General features: G+C 39.1%; 1 long non-coding RNA gene across 7 annotated transcripts in view; it reads right to left on the bottom strand.

Moving 5' to 3' along the window:
* Positions 1–6,751, bottom strand: part of LOC103278942 (uncharacterized) — a 104,300-nt gene that overhangs the window by 31,898 nt on the left and 65,651 nt on the right. The gene's annotated exons all lie outside the window — the stretch shown is intronic.

Raw genomic sequence — 6,751 nt, 5'->3', positions numbered from 1 at the left:
CTCTCAGGGGTGCTTTGATTGCGCTTTTCCTGCATGGCAAGAGGTTGAACTAGATGGCATATGTGGTCCCTTCCAGCTCTATTATTCTGATTCTATTATTTTGCATATTTTCTCCTCTACTCTTCACAAAGGGAGAAAACAATGCCATTTAAATTAAATCATGTTTATTAAAATAGCAAATATGTCTACTGTATTAAAAATATAATATGGCAACTTATTCGTAAAGAAAAAATATTTTTGTCAAGGTTTACATTATACTGATAAAAACATTCCTGGCATTGATAAATGTAACAGCAATGTAAATCCAGTAAGGGAAAATGAGTAAAACTTAGTACCTAACTATGCCACATTAAATTGAAGTCACCTCAACAGGACTTTGCCATGCCTAGCTTTTTCTGAATTGCATCCATAATAGCAAAATTTAATTGTATCATTCTTAATAGTTTCTAAGGCTGAGATTTCCTTCAAAATTTATAGCTGATCTCCTAACAGATCAAAGAGAGAAGCCTTGCTTGGTGATTCTAGTGTTGGGACTGAAGCAATATAAAGTGCAAGTGTGGTATTATGAGAAGGAAAGCATATGAAAAGGCATGTTTCTATTTCAAATAATTCCTCACATCAGCTCCAAACTCACTACATAACACAAGGACTTCTCCATAATTCTCAATCATCTCTGCACTATTGGGATAAAAACAGTGATCTCTAGCAGTTCCAAACTCGATATTTCCATCAGTAACGTGAGTCCTTGGGATCAAAACCCACCTCTACTTATGTGCCACCAGTGTACATTTTTATGGGAATAATCTTACATGAAAGATTATGCAATGTAATCTTTCTTACTGAAACTTACATGAAATTATTCACACACAAGTTATCTTCCTGTGAAAATATGGACTCTGAGCATCCATGAGGCCACAGAATTTTGATAAGGAGAATGCATGGGGATGTTAAGCTTCTGTGTGGATGTATATGCATGTTTGTATTTGAAAAAAGTATTTGTGTATAGTGAGAAAAAGAATCAGGACATATGTCTGAGAGGAGCCCAACCTAGACCCCATCATAGTTTCTGCTACTATCAGATGATATCTCAACTTTTCCTTGATTCTGGCCTCAGGTTCCAGCTCTTCATGGGATATATGCTGACCGGCTGCAGTGGATTTTATGACTTGAACCAGAATTTCCAGTGAATATTTTTAACATGCTGTTTCTGGCTGGATGTGCATTGTGGGTGTACATTTTGTGGAACCCCTGACTTCAATCCGGCTTGGAACTGGATTTTACTGCCTGTGTAGAAGAGCTCATGGAGTTGGAAGAGACCACAATGTCTTCCAGTCCAACTCCCTGCCAAACATTTTACTATTTTGATTACCCTTCTGTGGGTATGTTCCAGCTTGTCAATAACCTTTTTAAATTGTGGTGCCCAGAACTGAACTCTGTAATATAGGTGAAACCTCAGCCAAGTAGAATACAGTGGCACTAGTGCTTCCTGGAATACTGTGTCCAGTTATGGGTACCACAATTCAAGAGGAATATTCACCAAGTGGAATGTGTCCAGAGGAGGACAACTAAAATAATCAAAGGTCTGGAGGCCATGCTCAATGAGGAATGGCTTAAAGAGCTGGGCATGTTTAGCCCGCGAAAGAGAAGGCTGAGAAGAGACATGAGAGTCAGGTTTAAATATTGGAAAGGATGTCATAAGGAAGAGGGAGCAGCCTTGTTTTTCTGCTGTCCTGGAAACTAGGACTCAATGGAGGAATGGGTTCAAATGGCAGAAAAAGAGATTCTACCTGAAGTGCATTGAAAATCTAGTTTGCCAACCACTAACAATATTTCTGATCCTAATCAGCTTGATCCAAATCAACTTGTCTTACATAACTAATATAAGGAGCCACGGTGGCGCAATGTGTTAAACATTTGTGCTGGCTGAATTGCTGACATGAAGGTTGGGTTGCTGACTTGAAGGTTGCTGGTTCGAATCTGCGAGATGGGGTGAGCTCCCATCTGTCAGCTCTAGCTTGCAGGGACATGAGAGAAGCCTCCCAGCTATTGCATCCAGATGTTCCCTGAGCAACGTCTCTGTAGACGGTCAATTCTTTCATACCAGAAGTAACTTGCAGTATGTTCTCAAGTCACTTCTGACGCGATAAAAAACCTCATCTATCTATACACATAATAAAAGCGAAAATCTGTATGTGTGTATGTGACACGTGTGTCTGCTCACACAGACAGTCTCCTGCTTTACAAACAGGCTATAGTTCCCACTGAGCAGGAGACACCAATGGCCCTCCCTCCACTGACATGCAAGTTATAGTGAGCGCCATGAAAACGTAGCCCAAACTTTGCCAGTGTCCTCCACAAACAACATCCTGCCCCCCACCCAAGTGAAGGCTTTCATGCGGGTACAATTTCATCCTAGATGTTCTGTTTTTCTCCAGAATGGACATCCTAGGGGTCCTTAATTACCATGATCCCGCCCAATGCCTCTACCTTAACCCTTTCTTACCCTTTCCTATGGCACACAGTTAACGAAGGAATTGATTAGCAACTGAACAAGAGGTTTGGGGAGAATTCACCATGATTTACAAGACTTGTACTTGTCCTACATCCAGAGAGCACTGTTAACCCAACCAAGGATGGATTTGGGCCAAACTTGCCACAGATAATGGGACTTGCAGTACCTTCACTGATACCGCCGACAATGGACTGGGAGCAAACTTGGCACAGAGAAGCCCCATGACCAACTGAACATACTGTAGGGGTTTAAGGGAATGGACCTTGCTTTTGGGAGTTGTAGTTCATCTGCATCCAGAAAGCACTCAACCCAGCTGACGTCAGATCTGGACCAAACTTGGCACACAGACCCAGCATGGCCAACTGTATATACAGGCCTGGTTTGGGAGTGACTGACCTCAGATCTGGGAGTTGTAGTTCACCCTTATCCAGAGAGCCCTGAACCTAGCTGACGACAGTTCTGGACTAAACTTGGCACACAGACCCAACATAGCCAACTGCGAATACTGGCAGGGTTTGGGGGTGATTGCTCTGAGAATCTAGGAGTTGTAGTTCACCCTTATCCAGACAGCACTGGACCCAGCCAATGACAGATCTGGACCAAACTTCAGTGATATTATCTAACATCCCAAAACAAACAATGCCTTCTTCTAATAACCTGGGCATTGCCAGGTCTCCAAGCTAGTAACGAATATAATACAGCTACCACTAAACAATTATTTAGGACATAAGTCAACATGTAACATTTTCCTTGAAGGCAAACATTCTTAAGACCATTGTCCTATAGTACTGGCTCTGGTTACATTATTACATCATTTGAAATCATGGATCATGTATAGCAGGCACCCTCAAACTGCGGCCCTCCAGGTGTTTGGGCCTCCAACTCCCAGAATTCCTGGCCATTGAACAAGCAGGTAAAGGCTTCTGGGAGTTGGAAGCCAAAACAGCTGGAGGGCTGCAGTTTGAGGATGCCTGATGTATAGGATACGCACTCTGGACTACATCCAGAAGTCAGTGCTACACAAGCTACTCACAACTGCAAGACATCCTTCTTTATTGAGTGATCAAATATTCATTAAAATATTATGTTACTTCTATAACTTTAGTAACATGTTTGCAATGGCAAAATGTATGTACAACTGTAAACAAAAGAAAATCCCACATCTAAAAGTATAAATACTTAATCAAATGGCTTTCTTTTTTAAAATGTGAAGTTATTTCATTAATAGAATAATGATAGATTAATGAAATTGCAATGCAATTATTTTTGTGGAAAGAAGGGAGACAAAAGTATTGTTCCATTTTAGCAATACTGATTACAAAGAAAGAACAAAACATATATTTCTCCCATCAAAAGTAATAAAACTTGAAGGCATTTTGCTACTGTGCCAATTGTTTCCCCACAAGGACTAATTCAAGTCATTTATCTGCATTAGACGAAAATTACATTTATTGCCCTAGACAAGGGGTTACAACTGGAAAAAACCTTGGGCAAGGCAATCAAGAGCATCTGGACAAGTGGCCCTGGGGACTTTGCATGTTCATTTCTGTAAAGTCTTCACTACTAAAGTTCCTAAATGTAAACAGATTTACTACATTTTGGAATGAAAAAGGGGCAGTTTCTGAAATAGGGAGAAGTATAACTGCTTCCACATTTCAGAGCTTGTTACCTGAGGCTCTGTGATGAGAAGAAAAGAATGTGTACTCTATCTAGAGAGATCTTCTAATGAGTATGGATGCTTTGCAATTATGTGGACCTCAGCAACTGCCTGGTCAATTTACTAGATTAGGCCAAAATACAGATTTCCCATTAGAATAAATGTATCAATTTTAAATTCATGTAAAACCAGTCTCTTCTCTTTACATTTTTTAAAAAATTCTACATATGCATTACCAAGTTTATAGAAGTATCACATGGCTGAATTCTGAAACACATAGACAACTGTCAACAAAAGTGAAAACAACTATCCATAATTCAAAATATATTTACTCAAAATTTTCAGAGATCAAAGGAACAGTCCATGTGCTATTGTTTTTTTAAAATCACAAATAAAATTGAAATCACAATAAAACTGAGAAAATAAAATATCTATGCCCTAAATTCAGTTGTTTGTTTGAACTAAACTAATCCCACTAAACCAAAGGAACTTCCACAAATATTGTCTTAAGCTCCTTCTATTCATTGAATCATAGAGCTGGAAGAGACTACAAGGGCCTACAGTTCAACCCCTTGCCATGCAGGAAAAGCACAATCAAAGCCATATATGTAGCATCCTAAGTATGTTAGAACATAAGTGTAATTGAGTTATAATAAATAAATAAATAAATAAATAAATATTATTATATTATTATTATAAGTATGTTAGAACATAAGTGTAATTGAGTTATTGCAAAGTATAATTAAATTCCCTCTAATATAAGCAGATGTTCAACCTTCCCTATTGAATAAGATTTTTAAATTGTACATTAGAATTACAATTAAAATAGGTAAATGTGACATCTTAATTTAAGAGTACAGATAACTCCACTGGAAGTGAACTTTCACTTTGAGGGCTGCAATCCTATATCCACTGACCTGAGACTAAGTTCCATTAAACTCAATAGGATTATTTGCAGTCTCCATGGTGCATGTTATTGCATTTTTGTGGAAGTCCACTACTTTACTACTTCAGTGATTAAGAGCATCTTCTACGTGTCCTCGTAGCTGCTTGTGAGTAAATCCACTCTGAAGGTGACTTACATAAAGGAAACGTCACACTTTGTGTGCTCAAGAATAGTGTCTGTTTTTTTACTTGTGATAATTCAAAAAGTGATAAACATGTATAATTATGCTAGTTACTTTAATTAACAAAGCCAATATAGCTTGTGGCAAATGGAATGTATATGCAATAAGAAGGAAAAAAGTAGCACTTTACCTTGCTCGTAATTTCTTCTGACTTGGTCTGCCTTTCCTATGGCTCTACCTTCCCTCTGAAAATGACTCCTTAAGTTATAAAAGGACACCAAGATGCTGTGTGATTGAAATGGCTTCCGGAAGGAGGATGCAAATCTAAGCTCTCCCCCCTCGCCCCCACTCTCCCTTGCCCAGTCAGCCTCCTCCCCTTAGTGATACTGAGCTGGACTTCCACAAATAGCTGAAAAGTTATATTAAGAGACTGTCTGATGTCCTGCCAAGGTCTTTCATAGTCTCTCAGAGTCCAGAGGTCAGATAATGTTTATTTTGAGGAAATATGATTGCTTTGTTAACCTTCCAATACACACTACTTTGCTGTACATGAAGGCATTTGAGAACATCGCATATACATGCACAATTAAGTTGTTCCTTTCCAGTTCCATCGCCAGAGTTAAGTGAAAAGATGTGACATATGTAATGTTTCAGATGTATTTCACACAGTTGTATTCCAATCCTGACAATTAAAATCCAAAATAAATAAAATAAAACAAAAGGAAAAGATCTTTCTTTTCATTCTTCTTTTCATATAATCATAGAACCCACATGGGCCATCAAGTTCAACCCTTTACCATGCAGGAAAACCACAATAAAAGCACCCCAACAGATGACCATCCAGCCTCTGTTTAAAGCCTCCACAGAAGAAGCTTCCACTAAACTAAGAGGCAGAGAGTTCCACTGTTGAACAGCTCTTATGGTCAGGAAGTTCTTCCTAATGTTCAGGTGTAATCTCCTTTTCTGCCAATTGAACCCATGACTCCAAGTATTCAGGGCACCAGAAAACAAGCCTGCTCCCTCTTCCTTATGACATCCTTTCAAATATTTGTATATTCTCCTCATATACATATGTCTCCTCTCAACCTCTTTTTCTGCAGACTAAACATACCCAGCTCTTTAAGCCATTCCTCATAGGGCATGGCCTCCAGACCTTTGATCATTTTAGTCACCTTCCTCTGGACACGTTCCAGCTTGTATAAATCTCTCTTAAATTGTGGTGTCCAGAACTGCACACAGAATTCTAGGTGAGGTCTGACTAAAGAAGAACAGAGGGGCACCATTACTTTCCCTGATATAGACACTATACTTCTTTTGATACAGCCCAAAATCCCATTGGCTTTCTTAGCTGCTGAATCACATACGTCCCAATTTGGTGTCATCTGTAAGCTTGGTAAGCATGCTCTCTAAATCTTCATACAAGTCATTAATAAAGATGTTGAACAGCACTGGGTCCAGGACAGAACCCTGAGGCATCTGACTAGACACATATTTCCAAGATGAAGAGTCACCAAT

Source organism: Anolis carolinensis, chromosome 5 (genome assembly GCF_035594765.1).
Source record: "Anolis carolinensis isolate JA03-04 chromosome 5, rAnoCar3.1.pri, whole genome shotgun sequence".
NCBI classification, from domain to species: domain Eukaryota; kingdom Metazoa; phylum Chordata; class Lepidosauria; order Squamata; family Dactyloidae; genus Anolis; species Anolis carolinensis.
This window is presented reverse-complemented; position numbering and strand designations above follow the sequence as displayed.